Source organism: Hypanus sabinus, chromosome 13 (assembly GCF_030144855.1).
Source record: "Hypanus sabinus isolate sHypSab1 chromosome 13, sHypSab1.hap1, whole genome shotgun sequence".
In the NCBI taxonomy this organism is placed as follows: domain Eukaryota; kingdom Metazoa; phylum Chordata; class Chondrichthyes; order Myliobatiformes; family Dasyatidae; genus Hypanus; species Hypanus sabinus.
Genome location: NC_082718.1, coordinates 10,605,524 through 10,620,514, shown reverse-complemented (window position 1 = coordinate 10,620,514; position 14,991 = coordinate 10,605,524). Strand labels below are relative to the sequence as shown.

The window sequence follows — 14,991 nt, the reverse complement described above, 5'->3', positions numbered from 1 at the left end:
AAGATTAGACACTGTTAGTGCATCAAAGACTGCAGGTCAACAACTGGATCAGTCAACCAATTTGTTTAGACTACCTGTTCTTAAAGTCGTTTCTCTCCAGGGTACATAAAAAATCAATATTTTCTGCAATTATTTCCTAGAACCAATGCCAATTAATGCAAATTACTGGAAGTACAAAACTCAGAAACAGACAAAACAAAGGAATTACTAATGCTGCGCATAAGGAAGTCTTGAGGATGTTGATACAAAGGACAGGCAATTTGTTTTAAGCCAGCATTCTCTACCCATCACCATCTTCAACGTCAGTTAAATAGAACTGGTGTAAGTAGAATGACATCACCCAGTTTACAAGATAATCGTCAGCCAAAATAATTCACCCAAAAATCAGTTCCATTTTGTTTAAGCCTGCCAACTCAGTATAAAAACAAATTATCTGCCCCACATCTGAATTAAGGCTGCAAACTTAATTTAAAAATGTCCAATTCCCTTCAAAATGTTGACTTTCAAGTCCATGTTAACAGCTCAGATTTTATGAATTAAAAAAAAAATTAAAAACAAGCTTTGGTCAATTAATTTGCTGAAGGCATCACAGATCTGAAGGATTTATTAATCGCTTCAGGAGCAGTTCCAAGAAACACAGTGGGCCCAGTGTGTAGTGTGATTTATGAGACATTTGAAAAGTGGTGTGCGTGAGGTTTGAAGTTAACAGTTCATGGATTGCAGCCATATGAATGTGTAGAAAAGACAAGGGTCTGATTGGAGACACGATAATCCTATTCTTCTCCCCACCGTAGATCGGTAATTCAACCCAGTATTTTCAATAAATCTGAACATGCGTAATGATTAAAACAGGAACCTCATTAACATGACGGACATGGTTACTGCAAAAATGAATGAGGCAACTTCAGACCACCATTATAATATTTTGATGAACTGATAGGTGCTTTGAAAAACTATTCTTGCTCCCAAAAATGGGAAATACTTTTCAAATAGACCTAAGCTCTCAAATATAGTAAACAATTTTAAAAGCCTAGATTTTAACAGAGGGCCACAATTTGAAATCAAATTGCAACTTCAAAAACACTAACTAATGATGTTACTGTTGGATCAAAACCAAATAAGGCATCTGCTGAAAACTTAAATGATCCCTTGAAACTTCTTGACAGGTCAGGTAGTATCTGTGGATGAGAGGCTATCAAGTTGGAAATCTAAAGTTTTGCATTTCTTCCCTTCAGCTGCTGTCTGATCTACTCACTAATCTCAGCTTTGTCTGTTGCCATTATCTGCTGAATCCAGTCCTGGGCTCCAAGCATTGCAAGATCATAAATGGATTACAGGGGGAGCAAAACAGAAGTCTACAAGCCACATCTCACTGAGGTGGAAGGGTCAGTAGATTTAAACTTTTGGCATTGATATATGAGAGGGTCTGCCCTGGGCTCAGCACACATGTCAACACAAAGTGCCCTACTTTCTTAGGAGTTTGAGTGGATTTGGCATGTCACCAAAATCTTTGACAAATTTCTCTATCTGCACAGTGGAGTATACCCTTTCTGATGCCATCACAGCCTGATAAGCAAAGACCAAAACCCAAAAATCAAGACAATAGAAAGTGGCTGATAGAGCCCAGTTCACCACAGGCGAAACCTCCCTACCACTGAGTGATGCCACAAGTAGGCAGCATCCATCAAAAAGCACACCATCCAGAAATGCTCGTTTTTTTTTGCTTCTACCGTTGGGTGCAGAAGCTCTTGGTTCAGAAACACTAATTAAGCAATGACCAACAGGCTCCTGAACAACTTCACTCATCAAAACTCTGAACTGACTCTACAACTAACTGTGTTCTCAGTATTATTCTTATTTGTGCAGTTCTTATTTTGCACATTTGTTGTTTGTCATTGTCTGTTCCTGTCCCCTCCCCGTAAATGCAAGTAAATGAACCTCAAAGTACTATATGATAACATACATACTTTGAAAAGAATTTACTTCGAACATTGATACACAGAAGGTATGTGCCAAAGATTAGAAACTATGTCTTTTCCTGATCTAACAGCAAATATTAAGGCTTGTAAAATATAGAGTCCATTTAATGATTAAAAGGACAGAATTACCAATGGTGAAACAAATCAGTCTTCCAAGAGTTCCAGGGACATTTAAAAAAAAGGAAGCAGAATTGTTAAGCAGAAACATGTGAATGTGAAATTTCCAGTAGCTCTTCAAAAGGAAAATGTTCAAAGTCAAATGTTAAGGCTGGTGTTGCTGGTCAGGTCAGCTACAGGGAAATTAACCATTTCAAAACAAAGCTGCAGACAAGGCAAGCTTTGGGTTGAAACCACCTTTCTTTGTCTGAACTATAACCAAATATCACATCACATCAACTTGTTTTCTTAATGTTCCTTCAGTTCTGGTCAGATAAATGTTGACTTGTCAAACTCAAAATTAAATTGTTAAAAGGAGCTGAAGACCCAGGCATGGAACTGGAACTGAGGAGTAACAATTTCGACCAGACTAAGTATTAAGAACATGAAAACTGATCTCAGCCCAAAATAGAAATCAATAAACCTATTATTCATTTTCATACCACTATGGCAAACACTGCCGTTGTTTCCTACACTCCTGGTTATCCATTAAGCAACCATGTTCCATCTTCTTTGCTGTGGACCTACAGCCCTGCTCTACAAACCTGCTTTGTGTACTTTGTCCAAGATACTTCCAAAGCTCAAGGAGGCAACATTCACCATTTCCCAATATGTATATTATGGCCTTGTTCCTCAAAGACATTACATCTTCAATATTTTATTATTGTTTTATGATTATCCTCTGTCTTGGTGAATATCCACAATACCATTTGATCAGAGTAATATTTGCCTTGGCTGTTAATTACAAAATAACCTTCATTTCTCTCACTAGAGTAAGTGAACATTCTCTGGACCCCAGCACACAGACACACTTACACAAAGCATCAAATTCAAGACCAGGACAATTTCCTCACTCATCTCTTTTATGCTTCATCATATAGTGTTCTGTGGTACTTCATTCAGTAAAACTTCCAGGTCGTTGAACATGGCATTAGTCAACTCTGCCTCAAATCAACTCTTTAAGCCAAAGCTTTAACTGAATTTTATGCTGTCAGGAGCCACCAATTTATATCCCTGTCCAAAAGATTACCAATCAAGATCAAAGATTTCTCAACCCTTCTGAAACAGTCTTTGTAACCCAACAACACAATCATGCAGAAATATTTTAATATTTAAACATTTTAGTGCAAATACAAAACGCACATTTGATATACAGAAAATACAGTCCTGAAATACAGCATTCTAACCCAGTCCGGAAATACTACTCTTAATTATCAATAGAAAGAATTATACCCACCTCAAAGCTTCAAGTTATTCTTTCCTCTGTGTCTGTCAGGGCCTCATTTGAAACTAGAAGAAAGAAAGATATTTTACTGACAGCACAAGAGTTGGGATTTTAGTGAAGTAGAATTCAACTGCACTTGTAGCCATTTCCCCAAAGCAGAGAACTGCATCTTGTAAACAGTCTCAAGGGTATTGACAGAATTTGTTTTAACATCCCAGACCCTTAGAACTGAGCTGGAAACCATGGAACTCTCACATTTTCCAAATGGAGGCCACTAACCTTGTGCAATTTGGAAGAGACCTAAACTATTGCCCATTGATCATTCAGTAAAACACCTCTCCACTTCCCCAATCAAGATACAGAGCAATGAAGATGGCTGCATTTCTTCAAATTAACAAAACGCACCTCAGCAGTTAAGGGAAGCTTTTACTAGGAAAACTCACAGGACTAAATGCTGGCAAGTCCACGGGAGCTTGAGGTCTACAGCCTAGAACATGAGAAGGAAATTGATGCAGAGGTAGTGGACACTTTGGTTGTCATCCCCCAAGATGGTGCTGGCAATATGCAGCGATGTTTTTCCAGCAGCTCACCAAACTACTATACATCTTATTAGATATACAGCTTCTGAACGACGATCACTGCAATCCACAGACTGTAATTTCCCTAGCAATTTTACGATCACCTGAAGAATTCGGTGAACTTGACTCTCAAGGATGCAAGTACAGTATCTCAAAGCAGACAAAGGCTACCCATTGCCAGAAGAGAGAGCATCAGGGGAAACCTCAAGCCAGATTAAAACACTGAGGTCCGAGAGCAGAAAGCGAGCCAATATTCAGCAACACTACGTGCCAGACAAGCTCTCACACCTGAGCCCGTCCCCTCTGCCAACATTCGACCCACCTCCTTTTCATCTCACGACTACCATCAGGAGGGAGACACAAGAGTCTTAGGCCCCACACCACCAGGTTCAGGAACAGCTGCTGCCCTGCAGACATCAGGCCCTGAACCAACATGGCTTCACTTGCCCCAGCACTGAACTGATATTATAGCCTGTTCACTCACTTTTGGGAACTCTGCAGTTCATGTTCTCAGTATTATTTATTTTTTTTAAATTATTTGCATGGTAGTCTCCTGCACATTGGATGTTTGCCAGTCTTTATTAGATTTTTTTAAATTGGATTCTAATGTACTTTCCTGTGGGCACCTGGAAGACAATGAACCTGAAGTTAGTGTTGGTACACATACTTCGATAATAAGTTTGCTTTGTACTTTGAGAACTCCCTGGATTCTGAAGAGGGCCACCACATAGCGCAATTATCCAACTGTACCATTGCGTCAATTAATGTAATATTGGGGGGCGGGGGGGGGATTTCATTTTTACAAAATAGCAAGGCATAAAGAAGACAAACAAGATGAGCCAATATGGTTTTATGGAAGGGATATGATGGTTGGTAAACTTTCTACAACTGAGGATGTAACAAAGCGGCTCAAGAACCACGGTTGTAATCTATTTGGATTTCCATGGGTAACTTGAGAAGGAACTACATAAAATGGTGGTTGCACAAGGTTGAATGTAATTTATCGGTGCAGATAAGGGAGTGGATAAGCCTTGTCACAAATGAGTCATTCCGGCTAACCACAATTCAGAGGGATCTGTGCAGGGGCTTTAACCATTTATAATCCATACCCCCCCCCAACTTCCAGCGGATGGAAAACACAAATTTGCTGATGATACAAAAGGTGCAAGTAGCAAACTGAGAACAGTAGAAAGATTACAAAGGAATACAGAATGAGCAAGATAGCAACTGACGGTGTTACATTGGAAACTTGAAATTATCCTGTTTAGAATGGACTGGAGTTTAAAATGGGGCAAAACTACAAAATGTTGTTGCTGAGAAAAGATCTGGACCTGAGTGCAAGGAATAAAATAAGTATACAAATAATTGGGACTGATGAAATGCTGACCACCTTCATAAGTGGTTTCCAATGTTAAGAATTTGAGCTAGCCCAGTTATGTTTCCAGTCAAATCACTCCCAGATACAATATGACAATGCCTCTGAAGAGAGGCTGGATTCTCTTTTGAAAATGGTCTTTGCCTGCCAATCATGTACCACTAAATGTTTGTGGTCGCTTACTAGCCCATGAATATTATTATCTAGGACCTCGGCAGACTACTTGAATATTAGAACAGTACAAAAGTTAAACGGACTCTCCACAGTCAGCAGCAAACCTGTGATTTTCTGAATCTGAGAGAATCGCTCAACAACATGGTTTAGAATAGTTGGGTCCACCACACTGCCCTGAAGGTGTTGGACAAGGTTTGAGAACTGAAGAGGGGGAAATAATTATGTAAATTTCAACCTTTTTTTGACATCTTCAAAATAGGCAGTCGTCAAAAACATGGTACTTTCTTGCCAAGTATTTCTTGCAAATGCAAATATTTCCTTTCAGAAATAAATCCCATAGTGAGATGCAAATAATCTTTCCTTTTCTGGGGTATTTTACTAACTGAATGAAGAGTGACTTACTTCTATTCCTTCCTGGTGGACAAGCTCTAGTGCTCCATCTTCTGCACGTCTCTAGAATAACTCTGCACCATCAGATGCAGACTGGTACAAGCGGTGGCTCCGGATGAAACAGAGCAACTGCACCAATTTGCAAACAGCCCTAATTTGAAGCAATATTTTATGCTGGTATCTGAACAGAACTGTGGTGAAATCCAAAAGATAATCAAAGTGTGAAATTTGAAACAAGTTTCAGGTTACAGTGTCTTTACTTCAACTAAAATACAAATTAGTGATAGCAGTTTTAAATTTTAAAAACTCGAACTCAAGAATGCTTGTCAAGCACCACAAAAGTATCAAGTTCAAAATGATTAGAGGCTCAAAATCCAACTTAGAGGCCTGTGCACAGAAATCTGGGCTTCTATCATGGGACAACTCCATGAAAGATAGAGGTCAAGTTAAACGCAACAGCAAGCAGTCTGACCCATTCCCCATCAATACCAGTGTGAAACAAGGCTGTGTTTTGGCACCAATGCTCTTTGCCATCTTTTTCAGCATGCTGCCACGGGAAGCGAGAGGGACCAGCTCAGAGAGCATCAACATTCGGTTCTTCACTGATAGAAATATCCTTCAACTTTCACCCGTTCTCGAGCTGCTATACACGGACGACAGTACTCTTCTCACGCACAGAGGACACAGTACAGGCTGCGGTCACTCAGTTCACCAAGGTTGCAAGGGCTTTCAGGTTAATGGTCAGTCTGAAGAAAACAATGATCCTCCATCAGAAACCCCCTCATGGTGTTTACAGCCCACCTCGGATCACCATTGATGACCACCCTCTCACCATGGTGAGCAGTTCACTTACCCGGGTACTGTCATCTCCAATAATGCTATGGTAGTAAGGGATGTTGACAACTGACTCACCAGAGCCAGCAGTGACTTCGGGCGCCTCCAGAAACGAGTGTGGAAGAACCACCAGCTGTGTTTGTCCGCAAAACTTCAGGTGTACAGGCTGCCGTCGTCACAACTTTGCTATACGGCTCTGAAACCTGGGTCTGGTACCGCAAGCAAATCCAGTTGCTGGAGCTCTTCCCCCAGCGCTGTCACTGCTCCATCATGGGCATCAGCTGGCAGGATCGTGTCCCGCATGGACAACTCCAGGTTGCCGAAAGCAGTGCTCTACGGAGAACTCTCTCAGGGCCAGAGAGGTTGTGGTGCCCCGTGCAAGAGGTCTGAAGATCAACTTACGCAGCAGCTCACTCAGGCAAGCTTTGAGGTCTTGTAACAGATACCACTGGAGAATGCTGATCCACAGAGCAGCCAAGAATTCTGAGGAACCCAGAAAAGAGACTGCTGAAGAGAAGACATAAGAAGGATCCTACTGCCCGAGCGCCCACATCCCAGCTGTTCCGGTGTCCCTACTGCTCCAGAGTCTGCTGATGCGGAATTGGCCTCCACAGACACTAACAATCGTGCCATCACTCCAAGGACTCTTCCACCCTCCTGATCTTTGGAAGCAAAGAACCAGCCATCAACATCACCACATTGTTTTGAAGCACAGAAAATAGAAACCACTGTTTATCATCTCAAGTCAACACAAGATCCTGTGGTAGAATGTGAAGCAGAGCAGAACTATCCCATGTCCAAACTCATCTTCGTCCCTCCACCAGCAGGAACTAAAACAGGCAATGGTCACATTCCATGAAAAATGGATGCCAGGTTTCCTGCATTACAGCAGAGATAGTTCAATCTATTATGGCTGCTAAGTGCTTCTGAATATTCTGAAAGGAAATATAAAGAGATAAGAGCCTCTTTTCAGTAAATCAGCAAAAGCTGGAAATACCAAGAATAATTAATGGAAATACTCAGGTCAGGCAACAACTATAGAAGCTGAAAGGGTTAGTGATTGAGTAAAAGATGATCAATCTGTAACTGGGTATTAGGAAATGAAATACAGAGACCCTAATGAGGTCCATCCCTTGTCCTTCAGTGCAGGATAATTAACAAACAGGGTACCTACTTAATAAGATTAGGAAGGATTGCAAAAAGAATCCAAGTATCCTCCTAAAGGATGATGGTTCATAGCGGGGCCAAGCTACTGCTGGTTTAAAAGAAAATTCACCAAGTGTCCTGCAGACAATTTCACCAAAGGATGAAAACATGTACATCATCATGTTACGGCAGTATGGTAGCATAGTAGTTAGCACAATACTTTACAGCCCTAGCAACCAGGGTGTTTTATTCCTGAATTGTCTGTTGGAGTTTGTAGGTTTTCCCCGTGACCATATGGGTTTCCTGTGGGTGTTCCAGTTTCTTTCCACAGTCCAAAGACGTGCTGGTTGGTAGGTTAATTGGGTCATTGTAAATTGTCCCATGACTAGATAAGGGTTAAATCGGAGGTTGCTGGGCAGTGCTGGAAGGACCTACTTCACACTGTATGTCAGCAAATAAATAAATAATCACATGGAATCTACACTTCTATCTGGGTTAGAAACAGCTTGTGTGGAGCTTAAAACCGGCTGGGCACAATAGTCTGTTTCAGGGCTCTTTTGTTTTCTACCGATGAATCCTCCAGCTTTCATGGCATCAGCAAATGAGGGGCTGCATTTAACAAAATGTGAAACCAATCTCAAGGACCCTTTGACAGGAGCTCACACAACCTAATTCACAAATGCCCTCTTGTCATCACTGTCATCATGAAGCTAGTAGAGGACCTCTCCCCCTAGGTAATGAAGTGCAATGCAAGAGTACCAGAGAAAGCAGAACAGTAACATTCTTACCATGGTCTTTCCACTTGGTGTTATGGAGAGCCAGTTCAAATCTGTTGGCACGTTACCTTCCAACACTACCAGGATGGAATTAAGAAGTCATCTTTCCTGCATATGTACCATCACCAACTTGACAATTCCTTCACCCAGGAACCAGCAACATGTAAGAATAATTCTTATTGAACGGAAACCTGCCACTGATTAACTTATTGTTGAGCTTATGAAATATTATGAGGAGGGGCTAAACATATAAAAATTAGGAGAAAAACAAATGCCCAGGTTTACAATTCACTACCAAATTGTTTTTTATTTAAAAGAACATACATCATTTTTCTATGCAAGGGGGCGGGAGCCTTGCTTGCCTCAATCTTCTTAGGAAGTGGAGGCACTGCTGTGCTTCTTGTTCAGGGAGGTGACTCTGAGGGACCAGGTGAGGTCATCCATGATGTGAACTCACAGGAACTTGGTGCACTTAACTCTCTCTACAAGGAGCCATGTTTTCGCAGGATTTGTCTGCTCCTTCCCGAAGTCCACAATTTCTTTTGTCTTCTCCACGTTCACGCATACATTGTTCTTCTCCCACCAATCCATCAACCCCTCTACTTCCTCTCAAATCCTGCTACCAACTGCTGAGTTACCCCGTTCCACTTCTGACAACCGCTCAGCCATAGGCACCACGACCAAGATTAAACAGCTCTATATTTTTAAGCTTGCTGACATATGTAGCCGGAAACAAGATCCAAATAAATCACACTATATCCAAAGGAAACAAGCCAAACAATAAAAAAGGAATTCTGGCTTCGTGTGTGATGCACCATCAATAACTCACTCTGAGACGTAAAGGCGAGATATCGGCTTTTATTGACTGGAAGAAGGAACAAGCCGTGGTTGACCACCATACTACATCCTGGAGACAGAGAGGCCGGGTTCAGACCTCAATCGCCTTTATACAGGGGTCTGTGGGAGGAGCCACAGGAGTAGTCAGCAGGGGGCGTGTCCAGACAGGTATATGTAGTTCACCACAGTGTGAGAACTGTTTAAATACCACACCTTTGCAACAGACCCTCAAAACAAACAGGCTGACCATTTCTGAAAACAAAAATACCTCAAGTCTGTAGAAGTCATGAAGTACTGAGTTCCTCCAGCATTTGTGTGTGTTGCTTAAGATTTTCAACATCTGCAGTATCAAAAGTAAACTGTTTCAATTGTAGATGGTTACACCAAGAGGCTTACTTCAGTTATTAATACATTCCCACATATGCCAAACCAAGAGGGAAAGCTGTTAAGTTTTGCCCAAAACAAGGTCTTACCCATTCTGGCACGTATGGTTTTTACAGCACCACTAAGCTTTTTGAAGACATCTTACCCCTTCCTCACAATACAATGATCAACAGTTCAATTCCTACAATGAACAGATCATTGCCAATTCCCTGCTGGCTACATTTTAATGTAAGGATGGAAATTCCAAAGTCAGCAAAAAAGTTAAATTTTGCTTTGAAGAAAATGGAAGATTTGAGAGCAGCTTTACTATCACAAAAGCTCAAGATTAACAAGTGACAAGTCCCTGACCCATCAGAAACATCCATTATCACCCACTTGTCTGTAGTTTGATTTGAAGAGCAGTCTGGTGCAAGAAATAAAATTTAAATGAATACTTAAATAAATAGTGAAAATCAATTATGTGGTAGCATTCCTGGACCATTTAGAAAATGACAGAAGGGAAGAAATTGTTTCTACAACAGCAAGTGTAGGTCTTCAGGGTCCTCCACCTCCTCCCTGATTCAGCAATGAATTGATGACTTTACAGCCAAGTTTGTGGACAATACAAAGATAGCTGGCAGGGCAGGCAGTTTTGAAGAAACAAGCTACGGAAGGATTTAGACAGATTAGGAGAATGGGCAAAAAACTGGCAAATGGAAAACGGTGTCGGGAAGTGCACGGTCATGTACATTGGTAGAAGAAACAAAAGCAAAGACTATTTTCTAAGTGGAGAAAAAATTCAAAAATCTGAGGCACAAAGGGAGTTAGGTATCCTCATGCAGGATTCTCTAAAGGTTAACTTGCATGTTGAGTCAGTGGTGAGGAAGGTAAATGCAATGTTAGCATTCATTTCCAGAGGACTAGAATATGAAAGCAAGAATGTGATGCTGAGGCTTTATAAGGCCTCACTTATGAGGACTCACTTGGGAGTACTGGGCAGTTTTGGGCCCCTTTTTTAAGAAAGGATTTGCTAATATAGGAGAGGCTTCAAAGGAGGTTCACGGGAATTAAAGGGTTATCATCTGAAGAGCCTTTGACATCTCTGGGCCTTTACTCGCAGGAACTTGGAAGAATGAGGGGGGAACTCAATGAAACCTATTGAAAGTTGAAAAGCCTATATTGAGTGGATGTAGGAAGGATGTCTCCTACGGTGGGGGAGTTTAGAACCAGAGAGCAGGGTCTCAGGTTACAACATCCATTTAGAACAGAGAGGAAGAATTTCTTAGCAAGACAGTGAAAAATATGTGGAGTTCATTGCCACAAGTGGCTGTGGAGGCTAGGTCATTGGGTATATTTAAGGCAGAGGTTGATAGGTCATTAGTAAGGCCACGAAAAGATGGAGAGAAGGCAAGGGAATTGGATTAGCCATGATGTCTGCCCTTATGATCTTATGGCCTAATCTTTTCTACTCCACTATTTTTTTTTAAGTGTCATGGAAATTGTTTTCTTTTGTACACCATACTTAAGAGGCAAGATGATGTGGGAAGTGTTCTATTTGCAATCTTTCACCCAAAAAAAAATCATGAGAGGAAGGCTCTGAGAATTTCCATATCAACCATGGAAGATGATGCTGTTTATCTTACAGTGTCTACCCTTGCCAGTGTTCATCCTTCAGTGTCGGTTGCTCAACCGAACATTGAGCGAGCTTGGGCTTTCCTCTTTTCTGAAAAATGAGAAGTAACTTAATAGACATGTACAAGATGATATGAGGCATAGACCAAGTGGATAGCCAGAGATTCTTTCCCCCAGGCAGAAATAGCTAGTACAAGGAGGGAATAACTTAAAGTTGATTAGAGGGAAGTGTAGGAGGGAATGTCAGAAGTAATTTTTCTTTTTATACACAGAGTGGTGGGTGCTGGGGTGCTGGTAGAGGCAGAGACATTAGTAGTATTAAAGAAAATTACATGGCACGTGGATAATAGAAAAATGTGGGTCTACGGAGGACGGGTTAGATTCATCTTAAAGTCAGTTTGAAAGGACAGCACAACACTGCAGACCAAAGGGTCTGTGCTATACTGTTGTGATCTATGTTCCTTTAAATTTGAGGTTCAGTGCCAGAAAAAGATTTCCTCAAATGCAAATTTTGCCAACAAGGAAAAGGATCTTTGCACATTAAGGAACTAAAATTACACAATATTGTTGACTTCATAAAAAAACCTTTCTTCTCAATAAAACTAATGTGGCTGCTTCCACTTCTTACTCTTGTCAGATAAAGGATTGGCTGACAATGGGACAGGGGGAGGTGAGATTTGTGACTGTGCAAGTTCTGGGGCCTCTTCCTTGATGCTACAGGAGTGGACTCTGGGACTGCAAGAAGCAATTCCGACACTTCTGGACATCTTTCATCTCCTTTCTCCAAGACACTAGTCTTTCCATGATTACTTGTCCTCTTGAATTCAGTCTTGTCTCCTCCATGAAACAGAACCGATTTCTGCATTCGTGCTGTTGCTGTTAGTGGAACAGCCTTCTATGGATTGAAAATGGACACTAGTGGTTGATGATCTGCAGTGAGGGTAAACTCTCTCCCATACAGGTGCTGGCTGAAACGTTTTACACTCCAAACAAGACTCAAGGCCCTTCACTCAATCTGTGCATAATTTTTCTCTGCAGTGGTGAGGAGACATCATGTTGCAAAGGCATTCACCTCCATCATGTGACATTACTACATTCGTAGCATCAGGCGAGGCATCACAGGCAACCTTCACTGGGTGATGTGGATCATAATGTGAGCAGACGTTAACATCACCATTCCTTTCACTTTTGGAAAGCCACCTCACACTGCTTTGTCCTTTGCCATTTCTTCCTAATCTACAGTAATGAGATCAAGGGGTGGAGCAGAGTAGCCAGGTTTGGCAGGTATCTCTTATAGTAACTGACAAATCCTTAGAAGAGGACAACAACTGGGGCATGTCCTCTACTTTGTACCATCCACTACTACTTGAATTTTCCTCAGCATGCACATATAATCATTGTGCATCAGTGGTGTGACCACAGTGATGTTTGGTTTAAAGAATTCACACTTGTAGCGTAGTGGTCTGAGCCCATAATCTTTTAATCATAATTTTAATCTTTTAATCTTCTACAAACCCACTGACTCCCATAACTATCTTGACTATACCTCTTCACACCCTGCCCAATGCAAAAATGCCATTCCCTATTCCCAGTTCCTCCGTCTCCGCCGCATCTGCTCCCAGGATGAGGCTTTCCGTTCCAGGACTTCTCAAATGTCCTTTTTCTTTCAGGATCGTGGTTTCCCTTCTGGCATCATCAAAGATGCCCTCACCCGCATCCCACATGCCATCACTTCCCACACTTCAGCCCTTAACCCATCCTTCCGTCACAACAGGGACAGGGTTCCCCTAGTCCTCACCTACCACCCCACCAGCCTCCAGATCCAGCATATTATCCTCCGCAACTTCCACCACCTTCAACAGGACCCCACCACCAAGCACATCTTTCCCTCCCTACCCCGCTCAGCTTTTCGAAGGGATCGTTCCCTCCGCGACTACCTGGTCCACACGTCCCTCCCCACAGAACTCCCACCTGGCACTTATCCCAGCAAGCGCAAATGCTACACCTGTCCCCACACCTCCCCCTTTACCACTATTCCAGGCCCCAGACAGCCCTTCCAGGTGAGGCAACACTTCACCTGTGAGTCTGCTGGGGTCGTCTATTGCATCCGGTGCTCCCAGTGCGGCCTCCTCTACATCAGCGAGACCCGATGCAGATTGGGGGACCGCTTCGTCAAGCACCTATGCTCCATCCGTCACAATAGACAGGACCTCCCGGTTGCCACCCACTTCAACTCTGCCTCTCATTCCCATCGAGATATGTCCATACATGGCCTCCTCTACTGACATGATGAGGCCAAACTCAGGTTGGAGGAGCAACACCTCATCTACCGTCTGGGTAGCCTCCAGCCTGGTGTTATGAACATTGAATTCTCCAATTTCTGGTAATTCCCTTCCCCTTCCCCAGGTCCCTCTCTGCCTCTCTCCCCTTTCAACTTTCTGCTTCTTTATCTCTACAGTTCTTTCACGCTTATCCCCTCCCCCTTTATCTTTCCTCTGATTGGTTTTCCACCTGGCGCCTCTAGGCCCCACACCCTTCCCTATCTCTATTACTGGGCTTCGGCCCTCTCTTCCCCCCCCCCCATTTCCGATGAAGGGTCTCGGCCCAAAACGTTGGCTACTCTTTTCGCACGGATGCTGCCTGACCTGCTGAGTTTTTCCAGCGTTGTGTACATATCCTTTGATCCACAGCATTTGCAGTTGTATTTTTGTGTTTATCTTTGAATCACTGTTTTGAGATTTTGGAGATGCCCCTCAAGATCCTCACCGGTAACAATGATGTCATCCAAGTGACACTGAGGGCCTGGGCAGCATTGCAGCATCAGATCCTTAGCGTTCTGCCAGAGTACAGGTGCAAATGCCACTCCTTAGCGAATGCTGATGGTGAGAAATACTTTGAACTCTTCTTCTATCTCCATCTGTAGGCAGGCATCAGTGATGTCCACTTTGCTGAAGTGTTTCCTTCCTGCAGGGGCCCCGCATCTACTTTCTGTCTCTCTGTATTGTATTTTGTGTTGCATGTTTATTATGAGTAATTTGTCATGTGGGTTGTGGCATAGCAGAAGCAAATGAGTATAGTTACGCTTTCACACTTTGTCCAAGTTCACTGTAGTCTGATTAGAGCTAGAAAGTAGGCCAGAAATTATTTTTTGTTGACTGCCTCAATATGCTCAGATCACTACTGCTACTGCTTGTTTTGTTATATTGCTAGTTGTAGTTCAATTTTTTTTTTATCTTTACAAGATTGTTTGTCTTTACCAGTTTCCTAAATAAGGATCGAACGTACTCTTTTGAACTTTGGAACTCCACTACTGTGAATGGCACATCATACAGTATCAATTCCCATGCTTATTCTCCGAGCAGTTTCAGTTCGCTTTCAGATAACCACTACATTTTGTCAACCAAAAAAAGTTGTACCATACCAACACCAGTCTATGGCTAAGGACTCCTTCCGATCCTCTGGTGAAATGGGAATCGCAACACTGAGAAGCCAGGGCAGCTTGAGGCAAGTAAGGACTTTTTGTTGA

At 42.3% G+C, this 14,991-nt stretch overlaps 1 protein-coding gene across 11 annotated transcripts in view; it reads right to left on the bottom strand.

Annotated features, from left to right (window-relative positions):
• The window catches only part of LOC132403627 (uncharacterized), a 483,661-nt gene that overhangs the window by 433,492 nt on the left and 35,178 nt on the right, over positions 1–14,991 (bottom strand). For 10 of the 11 annotated variants that reach the window (XR_009515316.1, XR_009515315.1, XR_009515310.1 and 7 more), the window contains exon 2: positions 3,373–3,425. The gene's annotated coding sequence lies outside the window, so the exon portion shown is untranslated. Of the gene's footprint in view, positions 1–3,372; positions 3,426–4,422; positions 4,565–14,991 lie in introns of all 11 variants that reach the window. The other variant, XM_059987094.1, reaches the window with a different exon arrangement.